The sequence below is a fragment of the Corythoichthys intestinalis genome, chromosome 1 (genome assembly GCF_030265065.1).
Source record: "Corythoichthys intestinalis isolate RoL2023-P3 chromosome 1, ASM3026506v1, whole genome shotgun sequence".
NCBI lineage: Eukaryota > Metazoa > Chordata > Actinopteri > Syngnathiformes > Syngnathidae > Corythoichthys > Corythoichthys intestinalis.
The window spans coordinates 84823733-84844304 of NC_080395.1; positions in this window are offsets into that span (position 1 = coordinate 84823733).

Consider the following 20572-nt stretch of genomic DNA (forward strand, 5'->3'; position numbering starts at 1 on the left):
TAAAATCGAAACTACATTTCTCGGCCGTTTTGCGTAGATCTCACCGTCAAAAGGCTTAAATGGCTTTTTGGAACTAAGTTTGAGGATTGCGCTCAAACCAAATGTCCTAGAACCAAATTTCCAAATGTAACTACTAGATCGTAACACAATACACTATTGGGTGAAGTTTGGTTGACTTCTCCGCAGCGGTTTGGGAGTTAACATCAAAACAACATTTCTCGGCCGTTTTGCGTAGATCTCACCGTCAAAAGGCTTAAATGGCTTTTTGGAACTAAGTTGGAGGATTGCGCTCAAACCAAATGTCCTAGAACCAAATTTCCAAATGTAACTACTAGATTGTGACACAATACATTATTGGGTGAAGTTTGGTTGACTTCTGCGCAGCGGTTTGGGAGTTAACATCAAAACTACATTTCTCCGCCGTTTTGCATAGATCTCACCGTCAAAAGGCTTAAATGGCTTTTTGGAACTAAGTTTGAGGATTGCGCTCAAACCAAATGTCCTAGAACCAAATTTCCAAATGTAACTACTAGATTGTGACACAATACACTATTGGGTGAAGTTTGGTTGACTTCTACGCAGCGGTTTGGGAGTTAACATCAAAACTACATTTCTCGGCCGTTTTGCGTAGATCTCACCGTCAAAAGGCTTAAATGGCTTTTTGGAAATAAGTTTGAGGATTGCGCTCAAACCAAATGTCCTAGAACTAAATTTCCAAATGTAACTACTAGATTGTGACACAATACACTATTGGGTGAAGTTTGGTTGACTTCTGCGCAGCGGTTTGGGAGTTTACATCAAAACTACATTTCTCGACCGTTTTGCGTAGATCTCACCGTCAAAAGGCTTAAATGGCTTTTTGGAAATAAGTTTGAGGATTGCGCTCAAACCAAATGTCCTAGAACTAAATTTCCAAATGTAACTACTAGATTGTGACACAATACACTATTGGGTGAAGTTTGGTTGACTTCTGCGCAGCGGTTTGGGAGTTTACATCAAAACTATATTTCTCGACCGTTTTGCGTAGATCTCACCGTCAAAAGGCTTAAATGGCTTTTTGGAACTAAGTTTGAGGATTGCGCTCAAACCAAATGTCCTAGAACCAAATTTACAAATGTAACTACTAGATTGTGACACAATACACTATTGGGTGAAGTTTGGTTGACTTCTGCGCAGCGGTTTGGGAGTTAACATCAAAACTAGATTTCTCGGCCGTTTTGCGTAGATCTCACCGTCAAAAGGCTTAAATGGCTTTTTGGAACTAAGTTTGAGGATTGCGCTCAAACCAAATGTCCTAGAACCAAATTTCCAAATGTAACTACTAGATTGTGACACAATACACTATTGGGTGAAGTTTGGTTGACTTCTGCGCAGCGGTTTGGGAATTTACATCAAAACTAGATTTCTCGGTCGTTTTGCGTAGATCTCACCGTCAAAAGGCTTAAATGGCTTTTTGGAAATAAGTTTGAGGATTGCGCTCAAACCAAATGTCCTAGAACCAAATTTCCAAATGTAACTACTAGATTGTAACACAATAAACTATTGGGTGAAGTTTGGTTGACTTCTGAGCAGCGGTTTGGGAGTTTACATCAAAACTACATTTCTCGGCCGTTTTGCGTAGATCTCACCGTCAAAAGGCTTAAATGGCTTTTTGGAACTAAGTTGGAGGATTGCGCTCAAACCAAATGTCCTAGAACCAAATTTCCAAATGTAACTACTAGATTGTGACACAATACACTATTGGGTGAAGTTTGGTTGACTTCTGCGCAGCGGTTTGGGAATTAAAATCGAAACTACATTTCTCGGCCGTTTTGCGTAGATCTCACCGTCAAAAGGCTTAAATGGCTTTTTGGAACTAAGTTTGAGGATTGCGCTCAAACCAAATGTCCTAGAACCAAATTTCCAAATGTAAATACTAGATCGTAACATAATACACTATTGGGTGAAGTTTGGTTGACTTCACCGCAGCGGTTTGGGAGTTAACATCAAAACAACATTTCTCGGCCGTTTTGCGTAGATCTCACCGTCAAAAGGCTTAAATGGCTTTTTGGAACTAAGTTGGAGGATTGCGCTCAAACCAAATGTCCTAGAACCAAATTTCCAAATGTAACTACTAGATTTTAACACAATACACTATTGGGTGAAGTTTGGTTGACTTCTGCGCAGCGGTTTGGGAGTTTACATCAAAACTAGATTTCTCGGCCGTTTTGCGTAGATCTCACCGTCAAAAGGCTTAAATGGCTTTTTGGAACTAAGTTTGAGGATTGCGCTCAAACCAAATGTCCTAGAACCAAATTTCCAAATGTAACTACTAGATCGTAACACAATACACTATTGGGTGAAGTTTGGTTGACTTCTCCGCAGCGGTTTGGGAGTTAACATCAAAACAACATTTCTCGGCCGTTTTGCGTAGATCTCACCGTCAAAAGGCTTAAATGGCTTTTTGGAACTAAGTTGGAGGATTGCGCTCAAACCAAATGTCCTAGAACCAAATTTCCAAATGTAACTACTAGATTGTGACACAATACATTATTGGGTGAAGTTTGGTTGACTTCTGCGCAGCGGTTTTGGAGTTAACATCAAAACTACATTTCTCGGCCGTTTTGCATAGATCTCACCGTCAAAAGGCTTAAATGGCTTTTTGGAACTAAGTTTGAGGATTGCGCTCAAACCAAATGTCCTAGAACTAAATTTCCAAATGTAACTACTAGATTGTGACACAATACACTATTGGGTGAAGTTTGGTTGACTTCTGCGCAGCGGTTTGGGAGTTTACATCAAAACTAGATTTCTCGGCCGTTTTGCGTAGATCTCACCGTCAAAAGGCTTAAATGGCTTTTTGGAACTAAGTTGGAGGATTGCGCTCAAACCAAATGTCCTAGAACCAAATTTCCAAATGTAACTACTAGATTGTGACACAATACACTATTGGGTGAAGTTTGGTTGACTTACGCGCAGCGGTTTGGGAGTTAACATCAAAACTACATTTCTCGGCCGTTTTGCGTAGATCTCACCGTCAAAAGGCTTAAATGGCTTTTTGGAACTAAGTTGGAGGATTGCACTCAAACCAAATGTCCTAGAACCAAATTTCCAAATGTAACTACTAGATTGTGACACAATACACTATTGGGTGAAGTTTGGTTGACTTCTGCGCAGCGGTTTGGGAGTTTACATCAAAACTACATTTCTCGACCGTTTTGCGTAGATCTCACCGTCAAAAGGCTTAAATGGCTTTTTGGAACTAAGTTTGAGGATTGCGCTCAAACCAAATGTCCTAGAACCAAATTTACAAATGTAACTACTAGATTGTGACACAATACACTATTGGGTGAAGTTTGGTTGACTTCTGCGCAGCGGTTTGGGAGTTAACATCAAAACTAGATTTCTCGGCCGTTTTGCGTAGATCTCACCGTCAAAAGGCTTAAATGGCTTTTTGGAACTAAGTTTGAGGATTGCGCTCAAACCAAATGTCCTAGAACCAAATTTCCAAATGTAACTACTAGATTGTGACACAATACACTATTGGGTGAAGTTTGGTTGACTTCTGCGCAGCGGTTTGGGAATTTACATCAAAACTAGATTTCTCGGTCGTTTTGCGTAGATCTCACCGTCAAAAGGCTTAAATGGCTTTTTGGAAATAAGTTTGAGGATTGCGCTCAAACCAAATGTCCTAGAACCAAATTTCCAAATGTAACTACTAGATTGTAACACAATAAACTATTGGGTGAAGTTTGGTTGACTTCTGAGCAGCGGTTTGGGAGTTTACATCAAAACTACATTTCTCGGCCGTTTTGCGTAGATCTCACCGTCAAAAGGCTTAAATGGCTTTTTGGAACTAAGTTGGAGGATTGCGCTCAAACCAAATGTCCTAGAACCAAATTTCCAAATGTAACTACTAGATTGTGACACAATACACTATTGGGTGAAGTTTGGTTGACTTCTGCGCAGCGGTTTGGGAATTAAAATCGAAACTAGATTTCTCGGCCGTTTTGCGTAGATCTCACCGTCAAAAGGCTTAAATGGCTTTTTGGAACTAAGTTTGAGGATTGCGCTCAAACCAAATGTCCTAGAACCAAATTTCCAAATGTAAATACTAGATCGTAACATAATACACTATTGGGTGAAGTTTGGTTGACTTCACCGCAGCGGTTTGGGAGTTAACATCAAAACAACATTTCTCGGCCGTTTTGCGTAGATCTCACCGTCAAAAGGCTTAAATGGCTTTTTGGAACTAAGTTGGAGGATTGCGCTCAAACCAAATGTCCTAGAACCAAATTTCCAAATGTAACTACTAGATTTTAACACAATACACTATTGGGTGAAGTTTGGTTGACTTCTGCGCAGCGGTTTGGGAGTTTACATCAAAACTAGATTTCTCGGCCGTTTTGCGTAGATCTCACCGTCAAAAGGCTTAAATGGCTTTTTGGAACTAAGTTTGAGGATTGCGCTCAAACCAAATGTCCTAGAACCAAATTTCCAAATGTAACTACTAGATCGTAACACAATACACTATTGGGTGAAGTTTGGTTGACTTCTCCGCAGCGGTTTGGGAGTTAACATCAAAACAACATTTCTCGGCCGTTTTGCGTAGATCTCACCGTCAAAAGGCTTAAATGGCTTTTTGGAACTAAGTTGGAGGATTGCGCTCAAACCAAATGTCCTAGAACCAAATTTCCAAATGTAACTACTAGATTGTGACACAATACATTATTGGGTGAAGTTTGGTTGACTTCTGCGCAGCGGTTTTGGAGTTAACATCAAAACTACATTTCTCGGCCGTTTTGCATAGATCTCACCGTCAAAAGGCTTAAATGGCTTTTTGGAACTAAGTTTGAGGATTGCGCTCAAACCAAATGTCCTAGAACTAAATTTCCAAATGTAACTACTAGATTGTGACACAATACACTATTGGGTGAAGTTTGGTTGACTTCTGCGCAGCGGTTTGGGAGTTTACATCAAAACTAGATTTCTCGGCCGTTTTGCGTAGATCTCACCGTCAAAAGGCTTAAATGGCTTTTTGGAACTAAGTTGGAGGATTGCGCTCAAACCAAATGTCCTAGAACCAAATTTCCAAATGTAACTACTAGATTGTGACACAATACACTATTGGGTGAAGTTTGGTTGACTTACGCGCAGCGGTTTGGGAGTTAACATCAAAACTACATTTCTCGGCCGTTTTGCGTAGATCTCACCGTCAAAAGGCTTAAATGGCTTTTTGGAACTAAGTTGGAGGATTGCACTCAAACCAAATGTCCTAGAACCAAATTTCCAAATGTAACTACTAGATTGTGACACAATACACTATTGGGTGAAGTTTGGTTGACTTCTGCGCAGCGGTTTGGGAGTTAACATCAAAACTAGATTTCTCGGCCGTTTTGCGTAGATCTCACCGTCAAAAGGCTTAAATGGCTTTTTGGAACTAAGTTTGAGGATTGCGCTCAAACCAAATGTCCTAGAACCAAATTTCCAAATGTAACTACTAGATTGTAACACAATACACTATTGAGTGAAGTTTGGTTGACTTCTGCGCAGCGGTTTGGGAGTTAATATCAAAACTAGATTTCTCGGCCGTTTTGCGTAGATCTCACCGTCAAAAGGCTTAAATGGCTTTTTGGAACTAAGTTGGAGGATTGCGCTCAAACCAAATGTCCTAGAACCAAATTTCCAAATCTAACTACTAGATTGTGACACAATACACTATTGGGTGAAGTTTGGTTGACTTCTGCGCAGCGGTTTGGGAATTAAAATCGAAACTACATTTCTCGGCCGTTTTGCGTAGATCTCACCGTCAAAAGGCTTAAATGGCTTTTTGGAACTAAGTTTGAGGATTGCGCTCAAACCAAATGTCCTAGAACCAAATTTCCAAATGTAAATACTAGATCGTAACATAATACACTATTGGGTGAAGTTTGGTTGACTTCTCCGCAGCGGTTTGGGAGTTAACATCAAAACAACATTTCTCGGCCGTTTTGCGTAGATCTCACCGTCAAAAGGCTTAAATGGCTTTTTGGAACTAAGTTGGAGGATTGCGCTCAAACCAAATGTCCTAGAACCAAATTTCCAAATGTAACTACTAGATTGTAACACAATACACTATTGGGTGAAGTTTGGTTGACTTCTGCGCAGCGGTTTGGGAGTTTACATCAAAACTAGATTTCTCGGCCGTTTTGCGTAGATCTCACCGTCAAAAGGCTTAAATGGCTTTTTGGAACTAAGTCTGAGGATTGCGCTCAAACCAAATGTCCTAGAACCAAATTTCCAAATGTAACTACTAGATCGTAACACAATACACTATTGGGTGAAGTTTGGTTGACTTCTCCGCAGCGGTTTGGGAGTTAACATCAAAACAACATTTCTCGGCCGTTTTGCGTAGATCTCACCGTCAAAAGGCTTAAATGGCTTTTTGGAACTAAGTTGGAGGATTGCGCTCAAACCAAATGTCCTAGAACCAAATTTCCAAATGTAACTACTAGATTGTGACACAATACACTATTGGGTGAAGTTTGGTTGACTTCTCCGCAGCGGTTTGGGAGTTAACATCAAAACAACATTTCTCGGCCGTTTTGCGTAGATCTCACCGTCAAAAGGCTTAAATGGCTTTTTGGAACTAAGTTGGAGGATTGCGCTCAAACCAAATGTCCTAGAACCAAATTTCCAAATGTAACTACTAGATTGTGACACAATACATTATTGGGTGAAGTTTGGTTGACTTCTGCGCAGCGGTTTGGGAGTTAACATCAAAACTACATTTCTCCGCCGTTTTGCATACATCTCACCGTCAAAAGGCTTAAATGGCTTTTTGGAACTAAGTTTGAGGATTGCGCTCAAACCAAATGTCCTAGAACCAAATTTCCAAATGTAACTACTAGATTGTGACACAATACACTATTGGGTGAGGTTTGGTTGACTTCTGCGCAGCGGTTTGGGAGTTTACATCAAAACTACATTTCTCGGCCGTTTTGCGTAGATCTCACCGTCAAAAGGCTTAAATGGCTTTTTGGAACTAAGTTGGAGGATTGCACTCAAACCAAATGTCCTAGAACCAAATTTCCAAATGTAACTACTAGATTGTGACACAATACACTATTGGGTGAAGTTTGGTTGACTTCTGCGCAGCGGTTTGGGAGTTTACATCAAAACTAGATTTCTCGGCCGTTTTGCGTAGATCTCACCGTCAAAAGGCTTAAATGGCTTTTTGGAACTAAGTTTGAGGATTGCGCTCAAACCAAATGTCCTAGAACCAAATTTCCAAATGTAACTACTAGATCGTAACACAATACACTATTGGGTGAAGTTTGGTTGACTTCTCCGCAGCGGTTTGGGAGTTAACATCAAAACAACATTTCTCGGCCGTTTTGCGTAGATCTCACCGTCAAAAGGCTTAAATGGCTTTTTGGAACTAAGTTGGAGGATTGCGCTCAAACCAAATGTCCTAGAACCAAATTTCCAAATGTAACTACTAGATTGTGACACAATACATTATTGGGTGAAGTTTGGTTGACTTCTGCGCAGCGGTTTTGGAGTTAACATCAAAACTACATTTCTCGGCCGTTTTGCATAGATCTCACCGTCAAAAGGCTTAAATGGCTTTTTGGAACTAAGTTTGAGGATTGCGCTCAAACCAAATGTCCTAGAACTAAATTTCCAAATGTAACTACTAGATTGTGACACAATACACTATTGGGTGAAGTTTGGTTGACTTCTGCGCAGCGGTTTGGGAGTTTACATCAAAACTAGATTTCTCGGCCGTTTTGCGTAGATCTCACCGTCAAAAGGCTTAAATGGCTTTTTGGAACTAAGTTGGAGGATTGCGCTCAAACCAAATGTCCTAGAACCAAATTTCCAAATGTAACTACTAGATTGTGACACAATACACTATTGGGTGAAGTTTGGTTGACTTACGCGCAGCGGTTTGGGAGTTAACATCAAAACTACATTTCTCGGCCGTTTTGCGTAGATCTCACCGTCAAAAGGCTTAAATGGCTTTTTGGAACTAAGTTGGAGGATTGCACTCAAACCAAATGTCCTAGAACCAAATTTCCAAATGTAACTACTAGATTGTGACACAATACACTATTGGGTGAAGTTTGGTTGACTTCTGCGCAGCGGTTTGGGAGTTAACATCAAAACTAGATTTCTCGGCCGTTTTGCGTAGATCTCACCGTCAAAAGGCTTAAATGGCTTTTTGGAACTAAGTTTGAGGATTGCGCTCAAACCAAATGTCCTAGAACCAAATTTCCAAATGTAAATACTAGATCGTAACATAATACACTATTGGGTGAAGTTTGGTTGACTTCTCCGCAGCGGTTTGGGAGTTAACATCAAAACAACATTTCTCGGCCGTTTTGCGTAGATCTCACCGTCAAAAGGCTTAAATGGCTTTTTGGAACTAAGTTGGAGGATTGCGCTCAAACCAAATGTCCTAGAACCAAATTTCCAAATGTAACTACTAGATTGTAACACAATACACTATTGGGTGAAGTTTGGTTGACTTCTGCGCAGCGGTTTGGGAGTTTACATCAAAACTAGATTTCTCGGCCGTTTTGCGTAGATCTCACCGTCAAAAGGCTTAAATGGCTTTTTGGAACTAAGTTTGAGGATTGCGCTCAAACCAAATGTCCTAGAACCAAATTTCCAAATGTAACTACTAGATCGTAACACAATACACTATTGGGTGAAGTTTGGTTGACTTCTCCGCAGCGGTTTGGGAGTTAACATCAAAACAACATTTCTCGGCCGTTTTGCGTAGATCTCACCGTCAAAAGGCTTAAATGGCTTTTTGGAACTAAGTTGGAGGATTGCGCTCAAACCAAATGTCCTAGAACCAAATTTCCAAATGTAACTACTAGATTGTGACACAATACACTATTGGGTGAAGTTTGGTTGACTTCTCCGCAGCGGTTTGGGAGTTAACATCAAAACAACATTTCTCGGCCGTTTTGCGTAGATCTCACCGTCAAAAGGCTTAAATGGCTTTTTGGAACTAAGTTGGAGGATTGCGCTCAAACCAAATGTCCTAGAACCAAATTTCCAAATGTAACTACTAGATTGTGACACAATACATTATTGGGTGAAGTTTGGTTGACTTCTGCGCAGCGGTTTGGGAGTTAACATCAAAACTACATTTCTCCGCCGTTTTGCATACATCTCACCGTCAAAAGGCTTAAATGGCTTTTTGGAACTAAGTTTGAGGATTGCGCTCAAACCAAATGTCCTAGAACCAAATTTCCAAATGTAACTACTAGATTGTGACACAATACACTATTGGGTGAGGTTTGGTTGACTTCTGCGCAGCGGTTTGGGAGTTTACATCAAAACTACATTTCTCGGCCGTTTTGCGTAGATCTCACCGTCAAAAGGCTTAAATGGCTTTTTGGAACTAAGTTGGAGGATTGCGCTCAAACCAAATGTCCTAGAACCAAATTTCCAAATGTAACTACTAGATTGTGACACAATACACTATTGGGTGAAGTTTGGTTGACTTACGCGCAGCGGTTTGGGAGTAAACATCAAAACTACATTTCTCGGCCGTTTTGCGTAGATCTCACCGTCAAAAGGCTTAAATGGCTTTTTGGAACTAAGTTGGAGGATTGCACTCAAACCAAATGTCCTAGAACCAAATTTCCAAATGTAACTACTAGATTGTGACACAATACACTATTGGGTGAAGTTTGGTTGACTTCTGCGCAGCGGTTTGGGAATTAAAATCGAAACTACATTTCTCGGCCGTTTTGCGTAGATCTCACCGTCAAAAGGCTTAAATGGCTTTTTGGAACTAAGTTTGAGGATTGCGCTCAAACCAAATGTCCTAGAACCAAATTTCCAAATGTAACTACTAGATCGTAACACAATACACTATTGGGTGAAGTTTGGTTGACTTCTCCGCAGCGGTTTGGGAGTTAACATCAAAACAACATTTCTCGGCCGTTTTGCGTAGATCTCACCGTCAAAAGGCTTAAATGGCTTTTTGGAACTAAGTTGGAGGATTGCGCTCAAACCAAATGTCCTAGAACCAAATTTCCAAATGTAACTACTAGATTGTGACACAATACATTATTGGGTGAAGTTTGGTTGACTTCTGCGCAGCGGTTTGGGAGTTAACATCAAAACTACATTTCTCCGCCGTTTTGCATAGATCTCACCGTCAAAAGGCTTAAATGGCTTTTTGGAACTAAGTTTGAGGATTGCGCTCAAACCAAATGTCCTAGAACCAAATTTCCAAATGTAACTACTAGATTGTGACACAATACACTATTGGGTGAAGTTTGGTTGACTTCTACGCAGCGGTTTGGGAGTTAACATCAAAACTACATTTCTCGGCCGTTTTGCGTAGATCTCACCGTCAAAAGGCTTAAATGGCTTTTTGGAAATAAGTTTGAGGATTGCGCTCAAACCAAATGTCCTAGAACTAAATTTCCAAATGTAACTACTAGATTGTGACACAATACACTATTGGGTGAAGTTTGGTTGACTTCTGCGCAGCGGTTTGGGAGTTTACATCAAAACTACATTTCTCGACCGTTTTGCGTAGATCTCACCGTCAAAAGGCTTAAATGGCTTTTTGGAAATAAGTTTGAGGATTGCGCTCAAACCAAATGTCCTAGAACTAAATTTCCAAATGTAACTACTAGATTGTGACACAATACACTATTGGGTGAAGTTTGGTTGACTTCTGCGCAGCGGTTTGGGAGTTTACATCAAAACTACATTTCTGGGCCGTTTTGCGTAGATCTCACCGTCAATTGGCTTAAATGGCTTTTTGGAACTAAGTTTGAGGATTGCGCTCAAACCAAATGTCCTAGAACCAAATTTCCAAATGTAACTACTAGATTGTGACACAATACACTATTGGGTGAAGTTTGGTTGACTTCTGCGCAGCGGTTTGGGAGTTTACATCAAAACTACATTTCTCGGCCGTTTTGCGTAGATCTCACCGTCAAAAGGCTTAAATGGCTTTTTGGAACTAAGTTGGAGGATTGCGCTCAAACCAAATGTCCTAGAACCAAATTTCCAAATGTAACTACTAGATTGTGACACAATACACTATTGGGTGAAGTTTGGTTGACTTACGCGCAGCGGTTTGGGAGTAAACATCAAAACTACATTTCTCGGCCGTTTTGCGTAGATCTCACCGTCAAAAGGCTTAAATGGCTTTTTGGAACTAAGTTGGAGGATTGCACTCAAACCAAATATCCTAGAACCAAATTTCCATATGTAACTACTAGATTGTGACACAATACACTATTGGGTGAAGTTTGGTTGACTTCTGCGCAGCGGTTTGGGAATTAAAATCGAAACTACATTTCTCGGCCGTTTTGCGTAGATCTCACCGTCAAAAGGCTTAAATGGCTTTTTGGAACTAAGTTTGAGGATTGCGCTCAAACCAAATGTCCTAGAACCAAATTTCCAAATGTAACTACTAGATCGTAACACAATACACTATTGGGTGAAGTTTGGTTGACTTCTCCGCAGCGGTTTGGGAGTTAACATCAAAACAACATTTCTCGGCCGTTTTGCGTAGATCTCACCGTCAAAAGGCTTAAATGGCTTTTTGGAACTAAGTTGGAGGATTGCGCTCAAACTAAATGTCCTAGAACCAAATTTCCAAATGTAACTACTAGATTGTGACACAATACATTATTGGGTGAAGTTTGGTTGACTTCTGCGCAGCGGTTTGGGAGTTAACATCAAAACTACATTTCTCCGCCGTTTTGTATACATCTCACCGTCAAAAGGCTTAAATGGCTTTTTGGAACTAAGTTTGAGGATTGCGCTCAAACCAAATGTCCTAGAACCAAATTTCCAAATGTAACTACTAGATTGTGACACAATAACCTATTGGGTGAAGTTTGGTTGACTTCTGCGCAGCGGTTTGGGAGTTTACATCAAAACTACATTTCTGGGCCGTTTTGCGTAGATCTCACCGTCAATTGGCTTAAATGGCTTTTTGGAACTAAGTTTGAGGATTGCGCTCAAACCAAATGTCCTAGAACCAAATTTCCAAATGTAACTACTAGATTGTGACACAATACACTATTGGGTGAAGTTTGGTTGACTTCTGCGCAGCGGTTTGGGAGTTTACATCAAAACTACATTTCTCGGCCGTTTTGCGTAGATCTCACCGTCAAAAGGCTTAAATGGCTTTTTGGAACTAAGTTGGAGGATTGCGCTCAAACCAAATGTCCTAGAACCAAATTTCCAAATGTAACTACTAGATTGTGACACAATACACTATTGGGTGAAGTTTGGTTGACTTACGCGCAGCGGTTTGGGAGTAAACATCAAAACTACATTTCTCGGCCGTTTTGCGTAGATCTCACCGTCAAAAGGCTTAAATGGCTTTTTGGAACTAAGTTGGAGGATTGCACTCAAACCAAATGTCCTAGAACCAAATTTCCATATGTAACTACTAGATTGTGACACAATACACTATTGGGTGAAGTTTGGTTGACTTCTGCGCAGCGGTTTGGGAATTAAAATCGAAACTACATTTCTCGGCCGTTTTGCGTAGATCTCACCGTCAAAAGGCTTAAATGGCTTTTTGGAACTAAGTTTGAGGATTGCGCTCAAACCAAATGTCCTAGAACCAAATTTCCAAATGTAACTACTAGATCGTAACACAATACACTATTGGGTGAAGTTTGGTTGACTTCTCCGCAGCGGTTTGGGAGTTAACATCAAAACAACATTTCTCGGCCGTTTTGCGTAGATCTCACCGTCAAAAGGCTTAAATGGCTTTTTGGAACTAAGTTGGAGGATTGCGCTCAAACCAAATGTCCTAGAACCAAATTTCCAAATGTAACTACTAGATTGTGACACAATACATTATTGGGTGAAGTTTGGTTGACTTCTGCGCAGCGGTTTGGGAGTTTACATCAAAACTACATTTCTCGGCCGTTTTGCGTAGATCTCACCGTCAAAAGGCTTAAATGGCTTTTTGGAACTAAGTTTGAGGATTGCGCTCAAACCAAATGTCCTAGAACCAAATTTCCAAATGTAACTACTAGATTGTGACACAATAACCTATTGGGTGAAGTTTGGTTGACTTCTGCGCAGCGGTTTGGGAGTTTACATCAAAACTACATTTCTGGGCCGTTTTGCGTAGATCTCACCGTCAATTGGCTTAAATGGCTTTTTGGAACTAAGTTTGAGGATTGCGCTCAAACCAAATGTCCTAGAACCAAATTTCCAAATGTAACTACTAGATTGTGACACAATACACTATTGGGTGAAGTTTGGTTGACTTCTGCGCAGCGGTTTGGGAGTTTACATCAAAACTACATTTCTCGGCCGTTTTGCGTAGATCTCACCGTCAAAAGGCTTAAATGGCTTTTTGGAACTAAGTTGGAGGATTGCGCTCAAACCAAATGTCCTAGAACCAAATTTCCAAATGTAACTACTAGATTGTGACACAATACACTATTGGGTGAAGTTTGGTTGACTTACGCGCAGCGGTTTGGGAGTAAACATCAAAACTACATTTCTCGGCCGTTTTGCGTAGATCTCACCGTCAAAAGGCTTAAATGGCTTTTTGGAACTAAGTTGGAGGATTGCACTCAAACCAAATGTCCTAGAACCAAATTTCCATATGTAACTACTAGATTGTGACACAATACACTATTGGGTGAAGTTTGGTTGACTTCTGCGCAGCGGTTTGGGAATTAAAATCGAAACTACATTTCTCGGCCGTTTTGCGTAGATCTCACCGTCAAAAGGCTTAAATGGCTTTTTGGAACTAAGTTTGAGGATTGCGCTCAAACCAAATGTCCTAGAACCAAATTTCCAAATGTAACTACTAGATCGTAACACAATACACTATTGGGTGAAGTTTGGTTGACTTCTCCGCAGCGGTTTGGGAGTTAACATCAAAACAACATTTCTCGGCCGTTTTGCGTAGATCTCACCGTCAAAAGGCTTAAATGGCTTTTTGGAACTAAGTTGGAGGATTGCGCTCAAACCAAATGTCCTAGAACCAAATTTCCAAATGTAACTACTAGATTGTGACACAATACATTATTGGGTGAAGTTTGGTTGACTTCTGCGCAGCGGTTTGGGAGTTAACATCAAAACTACATTTCTCCGCCGTTTTGCATACATCTCACCGTCAAAAGGCTTAAATGGCTTTTTGGAACTAAGTTTGAGGATTGCGCTCAAACCAAATGTCCTAGAACCAAATTTCCAAATGTAACTACTAGATCGTAACACAATACACTATTGGGTGAAGTTTGGTTGACTTCTGCGCAGCGGTTTGGGAGTTTACATCAAAACAACATTTCTCGGCCGTTTTGCGTAGATCTCACCGTCAAAAGGCTTAAATGGCTTTTTGGAACTAAGTTGGAGGATTGCGCTCAAACCAAATGTCCTAGAACCAAATTTCCAAATGTAACTACTAGATTGTGACACAATACATTATTGGGTGAAGTTTGGTTGACTTCTGCGCAGCGGTTTGGGAGTTAACATCAAAACTACATTTCTCCGCCGTTTTGCATAGATCTCACCGTCAAAAGGCTTAAATGGCTTTTTGGAACTAAGTTTGAGGATTGCGCTCAAACCAAATGTCCTAGAACCAAATTTCCAAATGTAACTACTAGATTGTGACACAATACACTATTGGGTGAAGTTTGGTTGACTTCTACGCAGCGGTTTGGGAGTTAACATCAAAACTACATTTCTCGGCCGTTTTGCGTAGATCTCACCGTCAAAAGGCTTAAATGGCTTTTTGGAAATAAGTTTGAGGATTGCGCTCAAACCAAATGTCCTAGAACTAAATTTCCAAATGTAACTACTAGATTGTGACACAATACACTATTGGGTGAAGTTTGGTTGACTTCTGCGCAGCGGTTTGGGAGTTTACATCAAAACTACATTTCTCGACCGTTTTGCGTAGATCTCACCGTCAAAAGGCTTAAATGGCTTTTTGGAAATAAGTTTGAGGATTGCGCTCAAACCAAATGTCCTAGAACTAAATTTCCAAATGTAACTACTAGATTGTGACACAATACACTATTGGGTGAAGTTTGGTTGACTTCTGCGCAGCGGTTTGGGAGTTTACATCAAAACTACATTTCTGGGCCGTTTTGCGTAGATCTCACCGTCAATTGGCTTAAATGGCTTTTTGGAACTAAGTTTGAGGATTGCGCTCAAACCAAATGTCCTAGAACCAAATTTCCAAATGTAACTACTAGATTGTGACACAATACACTATTGGGTGAAGTTTGGTTGACTTCTGCGCAGCGGTTTGGGAGTTTACATCAAAACTACATTTCTCGGCCGTTTTGCGTAGATCTCACCGTCAAAAGGCTTAAATGGCTTTTTGGAACTAAGTTGGAGGATTGCGCTCAAACCAAATGTCCTAGAACCAAATTTCCAAATGTAACTACTAGATTGTGACACAATACACTATTGGGTGAAGTTTGGTTGACTTACGCGCAGCGGTTTGGGAGTAAACATCAAAACTACATTTCTCGGCCGTTTTGCGTAGATCTCACCGTCAAAAGGCTTAAATGGCTTTTTGGAACTAAGTTGGAGGATTGCACTCAAACCAAATATCCTAGAACCAAATTTCCATATGTAACTACTAGATTGTGACACAATACACTATTGGGTGAAGTTTGGTTGACTTCTGCGCAGCGGTTTGGGAATTAAAATCGAAACTACATTTCTCGGCCGTTTTGCGTAGATCTCACCGTCAAAAGGCTTAAATGGCTTTTTGGAACTAAGTTTGAGGATTGCGCTCAAACCAAATGTCCTAGAACCAAATTTCCAAATGTAACTACTAGATCGTAACACAATACACTATTGGGTGAAGTTTGGTTGACTTCTCCGCAGCGGTTTGGGAGTTAACATCAAAACAACATTTCTCGGCCGTTTTGCGTAGATCTCACCGTCAAAAGGCTTAAATGGCTTTTTGGAACTAAGTTGGAGGATTGCGCTCAAACTAAATGTCCTAGAACCAAATTTCCAAATGTAACTACTAGATTGTGACACAATACATTATTGGGTGAAGTTTGGTTGACTTCTGCGCAGCGGTTTGGGAGTTAACATCAAAACTACATTTCTCCGCCGTTTTGCATACATCTCACCGTCAAAAGGCTTAAATGGCTTTTTGGAACTAAGTTGGAGGATTGCGCTCAAACCAAATGTCCTAGAACCAAATTTCCAAATGTAACTACTAGATTGTGACACAATAACCTATTGGGTGAAGTTTGGTTGACTTCTGCGCAGCGGTTTGGGAGTTTACATCAAAACTACATTTCTCCGCCGTTTTGCGTAGATCTCACCGTCAATTGGCTTAAATGGCTTTTTGGAACTAAGTTTGAGGATTGCGCTCAAACCAAATGTCCTAGAACCAAATTTCCAAATGTAACTACTAGATTGTGACACAATACACTATTGGGTGAAGTTTGGTTGACTTCTGCGCAGCGGTTTGGGAGTTTACATCAAAACTACATTTCTCGGCCGTTTTGCGTAGATCTCACCGTCAAAAGGCTTAAATGGCTTTTTGGAACTAAGTTGGAGGATTGCGCTCAAACCAAATGTCCTAGAACCAAATTTCCAAATGTAACTACTAGATTGTGACACAATACACTATTGGGTGAAGTTTGGTTGACTTACGCGCAGCGGTTTGGGAGTAAACATCAAAACTACATTTCTCGGCCGTTTTGCGTAGATCTCACCGTCAAAAGGCTTAAATGGCTTTTTGGAACTAAGTTGGAGGATTGCACTCAAACCAAATGTCCTAGAACCAAATTTCCATATGTAACTACTAGATTGTGACACAATACACTATTGGGTGAAGTTTGGTTGACTTCTGCGCAGCGGTTTGGGAATTAAAATCGAAACTACATTTCTCGGCCGTTTTGCGTAGATCTCACCGTCAAAAGGCTTAAATGGCTTTTTGGAACTAAGTTTGAGGATTGCGCTCAAACCAAATGTCCTAGAACCAAATTTCCAAATGTAACTACTAGATCGTAACACAATACACTATTGGGTGAAGTTTGGTTGACTTCTCCGCAGCGGTTTGGGAGTTAACATCAAAACAACATTTCTCGGCCGTTTTGCGTAGATCTCACCGTCAAAAGGCTTAAATGGCTTTTTGGAACTAAGTTGGAGGATTGCGCTCAAACCAAATGTCCTAGAACCAAATTTCCAAATGTAACTACTAGATTGTGACACAATACATTATTGGGTGAAGTTTGGTTGACTTCTGCGCAGCGGTTTGGGAGTTAACATCAAAACTACATTTCTCCGCCGTTTTGCATACATCTCACCGTCAAAAGGCTTAAATGGCTTTTTGGAACTAAGTTTGAGGATTGCGCTCAAACCAAATGTCCTAGAACCAAATTTCCAAATGTAACTACTAGATTGTGACACAATACACTATTGGGTGAAGTTTGGTTGACTTCTGCGCAGCGGTTTGGGAGTTTACATCAAAACTACATTTCTCGGCCGTTTTGCGTAGATCTCACCGTCAAAAGGCTTAAATGGCTTTTTGGAAATAAGTTTGAGGATTGCGCTCAAACCAAATGTCCTAGAACCAAATTTCCAAATGTAACTACTAGATTGTAACACAATACACTATTGGGTGAAGTTTGGTTGACTTCTGCGCAGCGGTTTGGGAGTTTACATCAAAACTACATTTCTCGGCCGTTTTGCGTAGATCTCACCGTCAAAAGGCTTAAATGGCTTTTTGGAACTAAGTTTGAGGATTGCGCTCAAACCAAATGTCCTAGAACCAAATTTCCAAATGTAACTACTAGATTGTGACACAATAACCTATTGGGTGAAGTTTGGTTGACTTCTGCGCAGCGGTTTGGGAGTTTACATCAAAACTACATTTCTGGGCCGTTTTGCGTAGATCTCACCGTCAATTGGCTTAAATGGCTTTTTGGAACTAAGTTTGAGGATTGCGCTCAAACCAAATGTCCTAGAACCAAATTTCCAAATGTAACTACTAGATTGTGACACAATACACTATTGGGTGAAGTTTGGTTGACTTCTGCGCAGCGGTTTGGGAGTTTACATCAAAACTACATTTCTCGGCCGTTTTGCGTAGATCTCACCGTCAAAAGGCTTAAATGGCTTTTTGGAACTAAGTTGGAGGATTGCGCTCAAACCAAATGTCCTAGAACCAAATTTCCAAATGTAACTACTAGATTGTGACACAATACACTATTGGGTGAAGTTTGGTTGACTTACGCGCAGCGGTTTGGGAGTTAACATCAAAACTACATTTCTCGGCCGTTTTGCGTAGATCTCACCGTCAAAAGGCTTAAATGGCTTTTTGGAACTAAGTTTGAGGATTGCGCTCAAACCAAATGTCCTAGAACCAAATTTCCAAATGTAACTACTAGATTGTAACACAATACACTATTGAGTGAAGTTTGGTTGACTTCTGCGCAGCGGTTTGGGAGTTAATATCAAAACTAGATTTCTCGGCCGTTTTGCGTAGATCTCACCGTCAAAAGGCTTAAATGGCTTTTTGGAACTAAGTTGGAGGATTGCGCTCAAACCAAATGTCCTAGAACCAAATTTCCAAATCTAACTACTAGATTGTGACACAATACACTATTGGGTGAAGTTTGGTTGACTTCTGCGCAGCGGTTTGGGAATTAAAATCGAAACTACATTTCTCGGCCGTTTTGCGTAGATCTCACCGTCAAAAGGCTTAAATGGCTTTTTGGAACTAAGTTTGAGGATTGCGCTCAAACCAAATGTCCTAGAACCAAATTTCCAAATGTAAATACTAGATCGTAACATAATACACTATTGGGTGAAGTTTGGTTGACTTCTCCGCAGCGGTTTGGGAGTTAACATCAAAACAACATTTCTCGGCCGTTTTGCGTAGATCTCACCGTCAAAAGGCTTAAATGGCTTTTTGGAACTAAGTTGGAGGATTGCGCTCAAACCAAATGTCCTAGAACCAAATTTCCAAATGTAACTACTAGATTGTAACACAATACACTATTGGGTGAAGTTTGGTTGACTTCTGCGCAGCGGTTTGGGAGTTTACATCAAAACTAGATTTCTCGGCCGTTTTGCGTAGATCTCACCGTCAAAAGGCTTAAATGGCTTTTTGGAACTAAGTTGGAGGATTGCGCTCAAACCAAATGTCCTAGAACCAAATTTCCAAATGTAACTACTAGATCGTAACACAATACACTATTGGGTGAAGTTTGGTTGACTTCTCCGCAGCGGTTTGGGAGTTAACATCAAAACAACATTTCTCGGCCGTTTTGCGTAGATCTCACCGTCAAAAGGCTTAAATGGCTTTTTGGAACTAAGTTTGAGGATTGCGCTCAAACCAAATGTCCTAGAACTAAATTTCCAAATGTAACTACTAGATTGTGACACAATACACTATTGGGTGAAGTTTGGTTGACTTCTGCGCAGCGGTTTGGGAGTTTACATCAAAACTAGATTTCTCGGCCGTTTTGCGTAGATCTCACCGTCAAAAGGCTTAAATGGCTTTTTGGAACTAAGTTTGAGGATTGCGCTCAAACCAAATGTCCTAGAACTAAATTTCCAAATGTAACTACTAGATTGTGACACAATACACTATTGGGTGAAGTTTGGTTGACTTCTGCGCAGCGGTTTGGGAGTTAACATCAAAACTACATTTCTCGACCGTTTTGCGTAGATCTCACCGTCAAAAAATTAAATGGCTTTTTGGAACTAAGTTTGAGGATTGCGCTCAAACCAAATGTCCTAGAACCAAATTTACAAATGTAACTACTAGATTGTGACACAATACACTATTGGGTGAAGTTTGGTTGACTTCTGCGCAGCGGTTTGGGAATTAACATCAAAACTAGATTTCTCGGCCGTTTTGCGTAGATCTCACCGTCAAAAGGCTTAAATGGCTTTTTGGAACTAAGTTTGAGGATTGCGCTCAAACCAAATGTCCTAGAACCAAATTTCCAAATGTAACTACTAGATTGTGACACAATACACTATTGGGTGAGGTTTGGTTGACTTCTGCGCAGCGGTTTGGGAGTTTACATCAAAACTACATTTCTCGGCCGTTTTGCGTAGATCTCACCGTCAAAAGGCTTAAATGGCTTTTTGGAACTAAGTTGGAGGATTGCGCTCAAACCAAATGTCCTAGAACCAAATTTCCAAATGTAACTACTAGATTGTGACACAATACACTATTGGGTGAAGTTTGGTTGACTTACGCGCAGCGGTTTGGGAGTAAACATCAAAACTACATTTCTCGGCCGTTTTGCGTAGATCTCACCGTCAAAAGGCTTAAATGGCTTTTTGGAACTAAGTTGGAGGATTGCACTCAAACCAAATGTCCTAGAACCAAATTTCCAAATGTAACTACTAGATTGTGACACAATACACTATTGGGTGAAGTTTGGTTGACTTCTGCGCAGCGGTTTGGGAATTAAAATCGAAACTACATTTCTCGGCCGTTTTGCGTAGATCTCACCGTCAAAAGGCTTAAATGGCTTTTTGGAACTAAGTTTGAGGATTGCGCTCAAACCAAATGTCCTAGAACCAAATTTCCAAATGTAACTACTAGATCGTAACACAATACACTATTGGGTGAAGTTTGGTTGACTTC